The 15,989-nt window shown below is 39.4% G+C and overlaps 1 protein-coding gene across 4 annotated transcripts in view; it reads right to left on the reverse strand.

Annotated features, from left to right (window-relative positions):
• Positions 1 to 15,989, reverse strand: part of LOC140554406 (E3 ubiquitin-protein ligase TRIM21) — a 58,938-nt gene that overhangs the window by 18,184 nt on the left and 24,765 nt on the right. The window lies entirely within an intron of this gene.

The raw sequence follows: 15,989 nt of genomic DNA on the forward strand, positions 1-15,989 counted from the left end.
TACAAAGGACGTCAGGCCTAGTAATCTATCTGACATGTTAAGTGTGTATCTTCAGTCTGCCACAGTGCGTGAAACTTCTTGTATCAGGTAAAATATAAAAATGTGTATAATGTATTTAATTAGCTAATTGCTCATCGTATCTTTGGTGGTTTGTTTATTTATTGTTACTATATTTTCTGTATGGTTTTGACCTGTGCTGATTTCAGAAAACCTCAAAAAATGAAAACCTGTGAAACAAATTATTATTATTTTTTTTATTATTAAAGAAGTATGATGTATGAAGTCATTCTATCCAGACTTAAAGGAACTTTAGGACTGAAAGCTCAATTCTGCCGTGACATTCATGTCCTTAGTGATTGTAACGTAACTTCTGACTACACTTGTACCTTGTACGTCTGAGAGCTTCTACCGGAGAGGAAAATTTAGATTATAGATTTCAGATTATAAAAGGTAGCTGCTGTTCTCAAGCCATTAAAAACTGAGTGGTGAGGTTTTGAAATGACAGCAATGAGCAACAGTATGTATATAGTCTACATACATAATAAAATATGAAACATCATTTGTATGCTTCATTATGAAGAGCTTGAGTCACACCTGAGACTTGGAAATCCTAATAACGCAATGACGCTGTCAAAAGATTGCTGTTTTGCAGATATAATTTAAGAGGCTTTTAAAGGTGCGGTCTGGCTAATCTCAGTGATCTAAATAGGCAATATACTGAATGCATGCTTCATTGATCAAACCTGTTGTTGCGTGACTTATCGCCGCCGCTGATCTTAAACCACTATTTAAAGATCATTTTGCTTTCATGTGCCGCCTGCGCCTCGGAAAAATCGCTGGGGCCGCGATAAGCGCTCAATTTGGAATGCCACTGTAGGCCATACAGTAATCCCGGTGTCGAGATTACTCTTGTTTATCTGTGCGTGGGGCTGTAGCGCGTGCCTGGTTCGAGGTAATTGTGTCGTTCTGAATGGAAAGCTGGCCTCCGAAACTTAAATGCCCTCTTCAGGCCAAAGCGATTAGCAGAAATGAGTGCTGTTAGAGGTGCCAGTCTTGGCCTGCCAGTACACTGCAAGCACCGCCAGGTGTGATGCTAAAGTTTTAACGCTGAGGCCATAATCCTCCCGAACCAGGTCCCCTCGCCACGTCACATTTCGGTGATCAGTTTCACTATAAAGGAGCAGTTTAGCAAAGAAAGTTGGCAAATTTAGTTTTAGTTTCGAACTGGAGCTACCAGGCTAATGGAGTTAGCATGTAATAGAAGCACATGTCTGAAACGGCTTTGGGTTGTAAGTTAGGCTTTAAGATACCTGGGGCAAAATAAGTGGCATTGATAGAGATGTTTTTGCAATCATTAATTAAATTCAACATTATGCAATTAATACATTCAATATAATTAATAATTATTATTTTTTTTGTTTGTTTGTTTGTTTGTTTTCCCCTCCGTCCCTATTTTACACACATTTCCTCAAGCTGAGCCAGTAGGTCTGAGGATTGAGGACAAGCACATGGGAAGTCAGCCACCGTCTCTTTTCTAACTGCCACCAATGCAGCATCATTAGGCAGCCAACGTCCTCAGAGGAAAGCGACAGATCCCCCAGATCTACCTATGCATAGAGAGAGAAAGAACTTGGCCAGTTGTGCTCTCTCAGGCTCTGGCTGCTGATGGCGAAGCAGCATGACCAGTGCAGCACGTAGAACAGTGCACCATCGCTCCAGTATCTGCTAAATCTGGAATACTACGAGCAATTCTCCGAATTTTCTGGGTCTTCGAGAACTTAATTTGACCTCCACCATTCCACTGTTAACTGCCAATACATTATGAACAGAGGAAACTGCTTACGAAAATTTTTTTACACTAAATTACTAAGGAGCCTGAATCATTTTCAGAACCTTTTTTTCCAGAATCCTGATTCTATTTTCCTCTTTAACCACTTTTGTTCACTCCCCTACCTGCTGTATCACACATATTCATTATTTTACGCACATTCATGGGCAATGATTCATTTTTCATTCAAAGACACATGTTTGTGTCTTTGAATGAAGTATTAAGAAGTATTAAGAAGTACTAAGAAGTATTACTCAGTAACTACAGGGACGTCTATACGAACTGGTGGGGCTATTCTCTGGTAACAGAAGTTTGTAATAACACTCCCGAAGAAATACACACATAGCCAGGCAGTTTAGTTTAGTTTAGTCCCATCTTAATAACTCTACGACCCAAACGCTGCCATTAATTGAAATGGGAAGAACTCACAATTCACTGTAATGTAATGTAATGTTCTTTGAGGGAACAATACTTTGTTGCTGTTCATATTAGTGACTCCATAATGAATTACCTTCATTTGCTTCTCAGGGGCTTTGAAAAGTGCCTGATTACACGGTGAGCATTGTGCATGGTGTTGACAGACGCCCTGAAAATGTCTGGAGGCCGTCTTGTTGTGCAAATATAATACTTTCATAATGCAATAAATCATAAAAGAAAGAGCACATTTCCTGAGGTCGGGGGCATGCATCACTTAAGCTCACTTAAACCCAAACTGTCCCAGTTTGTTTAGTCTCACTTAGACGTGAAAGGGGGCTCTCTTTTGTTTGCGTTCTTCACTGCGATTAGAGCCACGCACCTCTCATACCAACGCGGTATAAGAAACGGGCCTGTCCAAGTTCGGTAGGTTTGTCCGTTCAGGCCGACGGTCAACAAAGAACAAAACCTGCACAGAGTAGCTCCTCGCTTTATCATCATTAGAGCCAGGTGTAGCCCTACTGAGAATTAGTCTGAGGAAAGTGTATAGGTTTCACTGTAAGACTGCTATCGCGTTTTCCCCCCCTCAATCCTGACATGTTAGCTTAATCACGCTCTCATTTACAACGATAGCGAACGGTAATGTGATTATACCAATGTCGAGTAAGTAATTACCCAATTCTAGGGTACAGGTAATGCTAAGACTGAGCGGATCCCGTGAAATGCAACCTTCGCCGTGGAAGCAATGGATTCCTATAGGCCTCTTGCTCCCTTTTCCATGTTCCTCGGTCTTTGAGAGCAATACCGAGCGCCGTACGAACGCCTAAAGGCCCCGAACAAACAGCGCCTTTGTATCGGGCCTAACATGACACCCAACGTGGAGGAGGTAAGCTTCCTAAAGTTAAACGCATCGCTTAGCTCATTTTAAAGGGCTTTGGACGAACAGACATTAACCTGAAATATATGCGGCCCTCTTCCTCCCGCTTAATCCAGTATTTAATTAGAGCGGGTCAAGGGCTGGGGTCGCGTGCCTGCCTGATCGCCGGCTAACACCAGGCCCGCCGCACAAAGAGAGCAGTGATAAAGCGCAGCCGCAGGAATGGGAGGAGATTTCAGTCGAACATATTGCAGGTATTCTTACCCAGCGGAGGGCAGGCAGGGAGAACAGCACAGGCAGTTAGAGACGGCTCTGAGGCTACAAACAGGGCTAGGCTATCTTACACTTTCATAAGGGCCTTTGGACTCACGCTGAAGCACTTTTCATATGTATCCCATATTTAATTCAGCCGTGATTTAACAGCGTGTTACTTTCTGATCAAGTGTTAATCTTAACCCTAAAGCATGACAACATGAACTATAGATATACAAAATTGATTTTTGCCATGTAGCAACAGTGTGTGACTGTGGAACTGAAATTTGCAACACACACAACAATACTGAACCAGTGGACTGTCATAGGCCACAGCCATACTCATGATAGGCATTCAGGTTAGAAAATTTGTCCAACTGCTTCATTATCAGCAGGGCATTTTAACCCTGTCCTATTTGTGCTGTGGCCATATGGTTTTACAATGATAGAAAAAACCTGTAGCACTTAATATATAATATAATATAAATATATACTGTACATATCTATATATATACATATACATCTTCAGTTGCAGTTTATGTTTCATTTTTTTCTTGAAGTGTACTGTATTACTTCTAAGAGGAAGGCATAGATTAGAAAAAAGTATATGTGTGTGTATATATATATATATATATATATATATATATATATATATATATATATATATATATATAGTCAGGTTTAATATTAAAGTAAAGCTGTAAAGAGCTAGGCCTAATAATTTCTTATAGTGCTCAGTATTAGTAATTATTACTTTCACAATACATTACTACAACTATACTACTATTACTACAATAGCTAGAAAAAACTACTATAATAATAAGTTATTATAAGTCATTAAATATATAATATATGTATATATGGAATTGATTATAGAAATAATAGCTAAATTATAACTAGTGTAACAAAAGATAACAACTAGATACTATACTGCTACAGTTACTACAGTAACTATTATAAATACATAATATACTACGGTTCTGCTAGTATTACAGTAAATACAATACTATACTATTATTACAATTACAATATCCAGTATAATAATACTAATACAGTACCTACAATATTATACTATTATTAAAATACTATATCAACTATAATAATACTAAAACAGGAACTACAATACTACACTATAATAAATAAATAATATCAGCTTTAATAAAGAAAAGTACTACTACTTTTGTTACAGTAACTACTCCTATAACCACACTACTACGATTATTACAACTACTAAAGCTACTATAGTAAATGACTATACAGCTACTATTGTTACAGTAACTACTACAATATAGTACACAACTATACTGCTTCTATAGCTATACTACTAGTAGTACTCCTATTGCAACTACTAAAACTACTATAGTGAATGACTATACTGCTACTATTGTTAAAATATTGTAGCAAACTATTATATTGATGCTATAACTATACTACTATGATTATTGCAACTACTAGAACTACTACAGTAAGTGACTCTACTGTAGTAACTACTGTTTTGTAATTATTACAATAAACAACTGCAATACTTCTACAACTATAAATACACTACTACAACAGTACCCGCTGTAGGTACCCTGTTTCTATTCTATTACCAGGACTGTACTACTGCTTTTTTATAATAACCAATATAACCACTGTAAAATCTACTATACTATACAACCTACTGTACCACCATACAACCACTGTAACTGCAATTCTACTAAAATTACTACACTAAATGATTGTACAGTGAAACTAATACATATGTTATGTGTGTGTGGAACTGCTGTGATGACCCACATTCAGGTCCTCACAGTTTAATGGATCACTGTGCACCAAATAAACTAGATTTTATAAAGTAGTTTATGAAAATAAAACTAAAATTAAATGTTTTAAGAGTCAAACTTGTTCATCTGGACTTGCTTTCAGACAGCATTAACACCTGTGTGGGTCCAGTTCAGGACCGAACAGTGTGATGATACTTTTAACACGACTAGTTAAATCCAAAAATTAATTAATTAATTAATAATATGGAAGAAAGAAACAAGGTAAGCTGTGCAGAAATCCCATCAGTTTTTTACTAAGAAATAGTTCAGCCTATTACTCAAGCACCTCGCAGTCCTGCACTGTGGCCACTAGAGAGCAGAGCTTCACTGCAAATGTCCACCTCACGGTTCTCCACAACCATGCATGTCATGTTCTGGACCCGGCCTGCTTATCAGCAGCAGCAAAGCTGGGCAAGATTTACAGAGAAATAAGTTTAAAAAGTCATTATAAATCCCATTAATCTAAATATCGCGATGAATCTAGATTAGCAGTGCGACAATATGCTTTAAATTATTTTCAAATAAAGACAATATTAATAACTCATCATGCGGGCAGGTAGCTGAGGGGGCCTTGACAGTGATGTGCTCTGTCTGAATAAAGACGTTTAACTGATAGCCAGCCCAGTCGCTTTAGATGAAGACTCGCTCTGTATGTAATCTCCTCACTAAGTGACTGATTATGGCTATGAACAGTGTGTCAGGTGCCTATTAAGTAGCCCAAGTTCACCATTGCAAGGAAAACATACCTTTTATAGGTCTAAAGAAACCAGCACTGGACATTATAGCCTTGTTTAACAAGTGTTGGCAATTAAGACCTTAATTCATTATTATTTTTGTATTTTCTTTATAATAAAATCTCATTCATAGTGGGTTTGGTGTGAAACGGGTGGACGACTACAATGCGAGCATAGACATTTTATTGACTATCCAAACCCAGCAGTGAACCTACATGAGCCTTCTGGGTTTTTGAGACGTGATGTTTACGATGCTACAATAATGGACAGAGTGAGAAACCTTTTCTTTGGGGACTATTTTTCCAATGCCGTGCTCGTATCCCTCCACCAGGGATGGATTTTAACAATATAACTTCAAGCCTCTAGCTTCCGATCACACTTTTATAATTTCATTTATTTGTTTTGTACATATTATGATATACCATATAATGCTATATTATACCATATAACACTATATTATACCATTCACCACCACTGTAGACAATTCTGAGCAGGCAGATTTCCCTAGAGTGGAGTGTTTCACACCAAACACCCACTCTGAATGACTTTGTTTACGTTGTAATAACTGAATTATGCAGAGCTTAAATATCAGTGCAAGTCCCCACCAAACCTCTAATGAACCTATTTACATGAGTACTCTGTGTTTTATATATATTATATATATTTTAACATTAATGTATCCCTCCACCATCAATATTTTTAGGTCAAAAGACACAGTAAAGCTTTTGTCAAATAATATCTCAGAAATCAGGGCTTCATAACTGAACATGTATAATAACGTCCTGTGTTGTAGCCTGTTTAGGCCTGTTAATTCCAACTGGACGTCTGGTCCCATTCCCCACCGCTGTGACTTGGGAAGTTTCTCCAGAACGGAGCGTTTTTAAAGGAATCCACTCTGAATGGATCTATTCACACATTAACCATTTAATGATGCTGCATGTTTGAAATATCAGTGGACTTCCCCTTTAAAAGCTGGCAGGGCCCTTAATCTGGACCAGAAACAGAAGAAATGCTGATATTACTGTCGTAAATTACACCCGGCACCGCTGTAGCAGAAGATGCAGGGACGAAACAGATGAATAAAACATGCATTTCTGAATTGAAATATATAATATATCCCCTTTTATCCCTATCACCCAAGGAGAAGATAAGGTTAAGGAGCCCAAGCACCATAGATCAAAAGCAGGCTCTCGAGAGCATTTAATTTCTAACTGCTGAGGCTCACTGTATTATCAAGCAGCACAAGCTTCCACCACGCTGGCTATTGACGGTACAGCGTTCAGCGATGTAGCTATTGACAGCCTCAGGATTAGCGAGGCAGTAAAATCAATAACAGCCCGCTTACCGCAGATAGGTCAGCGGCTTACACAATGGTGACCGCGAAAGCTAATACGTGAGCGTTTACCCGGGGCCTGCAAAACGGAGGTGTCTTTTTGTACGCTCGGAAGATAGCGCAGCATGTATGTGAGAGCTGTGAAGGCCAGGATTTCGTCCAAAAATGTGACTGATGTGCATATTCTGTAGGTTTTGCATGCTAAGAATGTCGCTGCTTAGTAAGGCTGCAGTAATACACACATTAAAGGGTCTGTATGAAATACATCTGAATTTCCGCCGTGTTGTTATATGGCTCTAAGTTTAATGTGAGCGTTATTTATGATACTGTGGTTTACTGCCTAGTCCATATCTGGAAAATTAGCTGCAAAACAGCCCCGTTTTGAATGTACCGCTTTTTGTAACGTCACAAAAATCAACACAGTTACATATATACAGTGTATCCTGTTACCTACTCAGGATACAGCAGCTTAGCTTCGTCCATTCACTCTAAGCTAAGCTGTACTGCTTCTTGAATGAGCCCAGGCAATCAGAATAGATGTCATTTGCATATGGTAATCTTCAGGCACAGTAATAAGAACAGAAAAAACTGTATTTAATTCATATTTAATTGTAATAAACAAACAAACGTGGAAAACAATGATAGCCTTAATAATTACCACATTTAATTTAATTTCATTTAATTTGATTTAATGCATTTTAGCTATTTTTGCTAAGGTCAACTGTGTCGCATATTATTTCAAAATCTCAATAAAATCCAAATATATGCCATTTCCCCCTCAGCCCAAATGAGGCAAGACACGTCCGGCGCTCAGTATGCTTCTCTACCTAGTTTAGCACTGAAGCTACAAGGCTAATGTTGCTAACCAGTAACCGAAACCAATGTCTTGTCTATTAGCGTTGCGCTAACATGCTTGAATCACCACACACTTGCCTAAAATCCTGTTCATTTGACATTAAATGAACTTGCTTGTGTACTTTCTGACACTGTGTGTATAAATATGCTACGTAGTTTTTTAAGCATTCTTTTAAACGGATCTGGGGTGTCCAGTATATCTCGGCTAGCTGTTAGCATGCTACCAAGGTACCAATATCACTTAGCTAAGGTCAGCTGAGGTCAACGATGATGAAGATTGGGCCTAACTGTGGTACACATTTCTCGCTCAGCCCAAATGAGCCAAGCAAGACCAAGTTTTGGTGGCCCAAGAGACTAATGAGGCTAATGTAGCTAGCTAGCTAACAAGTAACAAGCGTTAGCTAGCTAGCTCACCTATTAGCGAAGTACTAATGGCAGGTCTAAGCCATCTCACACAAACTACGTAAAACCCAGTAGCTTGTTCGTAAAGTAGCTTATGTAGTTACTGACACTGTGTGGTAACGTGTGATCTACACATAAGTATGCTAGATAGCTAAAAACAAAGGTAGCAGCAGATATTAATAAAAATGTCATTTTTGTTTTGCATAAAAAACATAAAAAAGATATTTAGTGTCCTGTCACGTACGTTAGCATGGTTTGTGACTCTTAAAGGTCAGCTAAGGTCACCTGTGTTACAGATTAGGCCTTATTGTGTTGAAAGTTACAGAAATTATTCAGTGAAAATCCAAATTTACACATTTTCTCCAAATTTACAAATTTCTTGCTAAGTGCTATGAAGCTAATTCACATTTACGGCATTTAGCTGATGCACTTAACCAGAGCGACTTATTAGCGATATTACAGAGTTGGGCCAACGTAGTGTTAGGAGTCTTGCCCAAGGACTCTTATTGGTGTAGTGCAGCATAGTCACCCACACCGGGAATCGAACCCTAATCTGCCACATGGTGTGGTAGCTCACTGGCCGGTAGTGGTGTTATCTGTTGCGCCACACCAACCAGCAAGTATCAGAGTCTCATCAATGCTATACCTCATCAATCAGCATCGTACTAAAGCATCGTACACTTGTCTAAGACCTCTTAGAGTGCTCAAGTAATCCTGAATACACAATCTGATGTGGTTTCTGGCACTTAATGACACTATTATCTACAGAAAAGGGTAAATATAATGCACCATGCAGCTAAAAACAACAGTGACAGTCATCTTTAGTTTGTTACTTGGACAATATTCTTCTACAGCTCAGTTGTGTATTGCACAACTACCTAAAACTTCTTGGCACGCTGGTTCATATGTGTTGGATTAAAGTCAGAAACACACTCCCCAGAATACCTAACCCTCCACAACATGACGGTCTTCATACGCCCACTGCTGGTTGCAAGGCAATTTCTGAATGTTCCCTGACCTGTGATTTAAAATGTAAAAGAAAATTGGTAATTTTGTCAATTTAATAATTTTTTTGTCATTTATTGTATAGCTTTGTTCCCCCCAAACTAATAGCAATATTTAAATTAAATAAAAATACAAACAAATTATTGTTATTTTCATACTTTCCTTTTTATAGTAAAAACTTTGGGCCCTCCGGTCATTACAGATTTTCAGTGTAATTAAAAGGAAAAATAATATGAATAATATTTTTTTGCTTAATTTAACGCATGGGCAAATAAAAACATTAAATGTAGTGTGTCCAAAAGTAATGCCGCATTGAATACAATATGTTAAATATAAAAGCAAATATTCCAATGTGCTCAAATACAAAAATAAATAGGTAAATAAATAATGTCTCAAAAGTTGATATTTTTTTTATATTTTGTTTCCTGTAGCAGATTTGTTCACTTATTTTCAATTAGAATACCAGCAAAAAGTGTGCTGTTAGACCAGAGGTGTGGAAAGTTTGAAATACATGAAATAATAATACAAATCATTCATAATTTGTACAACCTAAACAGGATAAGGTATAAGTATTAAGGGAAAAAACAACATTTTATGTTATGTTATTGTTTATCATTTTTTTGTCTGTCAAATGAACCAATAGCAATGATTCTAAAACCTTTACCTTAAAGATAAGGGAACAATATTTTAATGTAAAGTTACAGCTGTATGTGTGAGTGTGTAATTCAGGAGCATTGTGGAGCATTGCTATTGGTCCTTTAGTCATGACATTTTGACACAATGTAAAGAACAGTTGCCAGATTCAAATTCATATTTATTATATGTATGATATCCTATTTCATATATTTCTATTATATATAAATGGATATGCAAGGACTTGCAAGACAGCTATGTATCTATACATATGCCATTGACACATAAAATAAAACAAATAAATATGACTTCTAATCATAAATAAAGAAATAACAATAATAATTGTTATATCTACATACATGTTGGGCCCTTAATTGCTTTGAGGTCCCTCAGCGACCAGTTAGGCCCCTGGCTATTAGTATTTCTGCCCTGTTCTACTTTGCGGCACAAAACCTGGACAACGGCAGTTACCTCGTAGCTCGGTTAAGTCACAAGCTATCCGTCCAGGCCTTTTATTTTTTTCTTTTTCAGGAAAGTGAGTGTGGATCCGGCGCCGAGCGAGAGAGCGCCAGGCCCGTTCCACTGCCGCCTCTTAACAAGCATAGTAATACATCAGTCAAAAGCAATAATTTTACAATTAATGAAATTCCAATTTGCCTTCAGAGCATTTCGCGTTGACATTTTCCACATTGCAACAGCGCTTTGATAAAGTTTTTAAAATGCAAAAGCGCACGGCGGAGGCTACGGAGCAGCCCGGGTGTCACTGCGGCTGCCAGAGGACTGTGGTACTTAATTTTTATCGCCGGCCGCCCCGGGGCAACGGAAGCCTGAATGTTAACACTGGCTCCATTTTCATTATCACCATATGATTATGGATTTTACTGCGTTTAGGTGATAATACAGCTAGGAGCTCACCTTAAAAGAATTTGCTGCGAGCCTCCATTCCTGCCCAAATGAAATTTTCATTTGACAAACAAGTACAATTAGGCCGTACTTCTTGTTCAGTGTCAGTCTGTTTTCTGATTGAACTTAGACCAATTTGCTGCCGCTAAATGAGTTTGAATAATTTACATTCTGAATGGCTCGGGGACATTAGCTTTTGGAGTGCTAAGTGGCAGCATGCTTTTTGAAGTTGCTGATGATGAGATGTCACCCTCCTACCCCTCTCCCCCCCCTCCCCTAAACCACCCACCACCGCCCACCATCACCACCACCCTCCTCTTCCTCCTTCTCCACCACCTATACGTTTTTTTTTTCCTTCTCCTTTTTTTCCCCTGCTGCCTACTTCAAAGTTAAGGAGTGAAAAATCCCACATACCTCAAAGTACAATGAGAAGTTAAAATTGATTTTTTTTCCCCTGTTGAGGCCAATTCTGCCAGGCAAAGCGAAAATGACTTTAATATGTGTGTAATGCACTTCGCTGGCTTCAATGCACTTTACCACCCCCCCCCACCCCCCACCCCAATGATGGCACTTTTCTTATTAGGCACATTTCACATCGGCTTGAATGAGAGGATTTGTTTCTGCGGGAAAAAAAATAAATAAGTAAATAAATAAAAAAGCTCTGTATAACTAATAAAACAGTATCGGCATCATTAAGCAGAAACATTTACTAATTGGGATTTAACAAATGAGACAGCGAGAAGGTGCCGGTGTGAGTTACGTCTCGGCTGAGCTTGAAGTTGAAGCCCATTTAGGCAAGCTTTTCCATCGCTACGCTAATTAGCCTCGTACACAGTGGTTCTGTTGGTAGGGAGGCCGTCTGCTTCAGTGAGTCTGCATTAGTACAGCCGTTTATCCACCATTACGACCAGATCATTATCCGCACTAGTGCGGCCTCTTAGTCATGTCTTGTGTGACAGCATGATGTCGTGATTCACTTTTTGACGTGATTCAGTTCTGTCTGTTTTTAACATCAGCCAGCAAGAAGCTCCGGAGGTGGCTTTGGTTTTTCTCTCAAGGCAGAGCATTGATTTAAGCATTGACGTTTTATTACTGAGAATTGAAGCGATGCTGACGTTCTTCAGGTGTTTCTGATGCCAGAGTACTGATTCATTTCTTAAAGTTCTTCTGTTCTTCATGGTGACACAATACTGATTCAACCGTCAACGCTTCATTGTTTCATTCACTGGTGTCCTCTTTTTAATGATGGCAGAGTACTGATTCACTCCTTAGTGTTCTTCTGTTCTTCATGATTCAATTCTTGGCTTCTTTTTAATGATGGCAGAGTACTGATTCACTCCTTAGTGTTCTTCTGTTCTTCATGATTCAATTCTTGGCTTCTTCTTAATGATGGCAGAGTACTGATTCACTCCTTAGTGTTCTTCTGTTCTTAATGATTCAATTCTTGGCTTCTTCTTAATGATGGTAGAGTACTGATTCACTCCTTAGTGTTCTTCCTTTCTTCATGATTCAATTCTTGGCTTCTTCTTAATGATGGCAGAGTACTGATTCACTCCTTCGTGTTCTTCCTTTCTTCATGATTCAATTCTTGGCTTCTTCTTAATGATGGCAGAGTACTGATTCACTCCTTAGTGTTCTTCCTTTCTTCATGATTCAATTCTTGGCTTCTTCTTAATGATGGCAGAGTACTGATTCACTCCTTAGTGTTCTTCCTTTCTTCATGATTCAATTCTTGGCTTCTTCTTAATGATGGCAGAGTACTGATTCACTCCTTCGTGTTCTTCCGTTCTTCATAATTCAATTCTTGGCTTCTTCTTAATGATGGCAGAGTACTGATTCACTCTTCATTGTTCCTCTGTTTTTCACAACGACACAGTAGTGATTCAATTATTGGTGACTTCTTCTTAATGATGGCAGAGCACTGATTCACTCCTTAGTGTTCTTCTGATCTTCATGATTCAATTACTGGTGTCCTCTTCTTAACGATGGTACACAGTACTGATTCAATTCTTGATGATTCACTCAATATTTTTCTTGTTCTTTATAGAGTCAGAAAACTGATTCGTTCCTTGATGTACTTCAGTTTTTCATGGTGACCCAAATCAAATCAGTCTTCAGGTCCCTGATGTGACAGAACACTGACTTCCGGTCTGAATGACGACAGAGTACTGATTCAGTTCTTGATGTTCATCTGTTCTTTATAGTGAATGAATACTGATTCACTTTTCCACGTTCTCAGATTATTAGGTTTTTGATGTCAACCCTTTGATGTCAACCCAACCAAATTATCTGATGTTCTTCAGTTCCTTGCTCTGTTTCACTTTAGCTACCAGACTCCCATGGATGTCACTTGTAACATGAAGGTGTAACCAAACTCAGACCCAAGAGACAGAGCACTGTCCTCTGCCATCACTCTATTACAACCTACTTCCCATCATCAGCTGCTCATGCTGAACGTGCTGTCGGCTCGTTGATTGGCGGGCATTGATTTCTTCATCCAACAAAGTCCTCATCAACAGTCTCAGTGTTTTAAACCCTTATTTTCGACACATCTGAACCCAGTGGCAGCGCCGGCCATGTTGCGTAACGGTGTTTACTCTATTCTTCCCCAGCTTTCTCCTCTCACAGTGAATCATTATGAGGATTTTACACACTCGCTACACACACATTCATCTAGCAAGTGCTTTAATAGCAGTGTTTATGTGTCACGGCACACAAAAAATGCAGCTACTTGCCAACACACTGACACACACTGACACACACATGTGCACGCTCCCTTCCAGGCTAGACAGGCTAGAGGTCCTCTCCACTCAATGACATCCAGTTGTTGTGTCAGTTTGCCAAGTCCGTTTATGGTTTCCCTTCCAGGGGATCCGGTTTCCCCCCTCTACAAACGTACCTATTGTGCGGGGTCTCTTGGCACGGCGGCCGGGCTTGCTTTAATATTTGCGGGGCAGGATAGCCCAGCCGATACAGAGGAGGTCAGCTTGCCTCTCCGCTCGCCTCATTTTCCAGATTATAACTCGTTTCCATGACTGCGAGCGAACTGAGAAGCGGCTTTATCGCCGGCCGCGGCTGAGTTACAGCACGCATACACACACACTCACACAGTCACTGACACACATACATGCTGACTGTCTCCCTAGAACAAAGGGGCACGAGAAGCCCCTCAAAGATGAAGCACTGCTATGAGCATTCAGACGTCCATTCTCCTGCGATAAATTGAATTTACGACAATTTACTTTGCGTCTGCCGAGACTCGTAATTAGAGAGAAACGTTAAAAGAAGGGAATCCATTGTTGTTTATGTCATTATAGGCCTCTTCCGTCTGACATCTGTTTAGGATCAGTCCTGTAGGCAATTTCTCGCGACGAAGCCGAGCCTCTCCGAGCTCTGAAAGGCTGCCCCCCCCCCTCCTCTTCGCTCCAGCACAATTCATGTAAATATATTAGAAGCGAAATTGTGGCGAAGATTACCTTCTATCAATGGGGGGAACTAAGCCTCCGCTCCAAACAGAGCGATGAGGAAGTGCTGAAAAGCAGGTCACCGTGGCTGGGCGAATACAGCAACGTTATTTGTTTCTCTCTCTCTCTCTCTGCCTCTCTCTCTGCCTCTCTCTGTGCCCCTCTCTCTCTCTCTTTCACAAATGGATTTGGAGTTGACCTCAAATTTGAGTAACAGCTATTTCGGAGTAATCCATTCATGGTGGAGAATGTGAACACCAACGCAGAGGGGAGCGAGGCAGGGAAAAAAAAGCGAGGGAGAGGAAAAAAGAAGGGGGTGGGATGGATGAAAGGCAGTGAGGATTTTTACAATGTGATTAGGAAGTAATGGGCTCAAAGTAATGCCTCCGCAGCTCATGGGAACTGTGCAGTGGGAGAAAAAAAAGGAACAGAGGAATAAAAAATAAAAAAAAATGGGGAATTTCCACTAAAGGGAGATTCTGCTTTCCCCTCACTGAAGGTCAAGGGCTCAAGCTGGTATACAGATACCAGAATGGTTATGGGGCAAACGAACAAGCCAGGCCTGATTTGGTGCCCACCACCTTCAGCAACAATACACCCTCTGTATTCCCCCCCTGTGATAAGTTACTGCACACACACACACACACACACACACACACACACACACACACATACATATACTACACCCACACCGGCTCCATCAGTGGCCAGCAGGCCCAGGTGGAAACGCTTCACCCTGTAATGGCTCCGTGGAATGCAGAAGACTGACCCCTGTTGGTCGCGTGCCTTAATGAGAGCACAGGACGGAGAGGTTTAGGTTTACACAGGGGTTATTAAAAGAAACCCAACAAGGGTTCTCATCAGGGGTGTCCCGGTCCCGTAGATCCGATCAACACCATTAGTCTCCACTTTAGATTGGTCTTTTTACTTTTAGAAATGATCCAAAATGACGTTGACTAAGAATCTTTTTGGAGATACGAGGTTTTACAAAGACAAGTACAAGGACAATGTAGTAGTACACTAAAATGACCAATGAGCCCCTGAGGTGACATGATGGTTATTTTTGATAAGGCATAACAACAAGATAATATACTGAGACTGTAAATAAATATCTTGAGGCCACAAATTAATATATTTCAAATATATTAACATACTACACTAAATATCAGCTTACTATATTATATTGTCATCTAATATATATAATACTGTGGCCTCAATATATTATGTTGTGGCCTCAGTAATTATCTTGTAGCATCAATATATTGTATTATCTAGTGGCCTCAATATATCATCTTTTGGTCTCAATATAGTATCTTGTTGCCTCAGTAGGTTATTTTGTGGCCTCAATATATTATCTCATGGCCTCAATAATTATCATGTAGCTTCAATATATTATCCAGTAGCCTTAATATAGTATTTTTGTAGCTTTAATATATCATCTTGTGGCCTCAATATATTATCTTGTGGTCTTAATATATTATCTT

The sequence above is a fragment of the Salminus brasiliensis genome, chromosome 4, assembly GCF_030463535.1.
Source record: "Salminus brasiliensis chromosome 4, fSalBra1.hap2, whole genome shotgun sequence".
Classification (NCBI taxonomy): domain Eukaryota; kingdom Metazoa; phylum Chordata; class Actinopteri; order Characiformes; family Bryconidae; genus Salminus; species Salminus brasiliensis.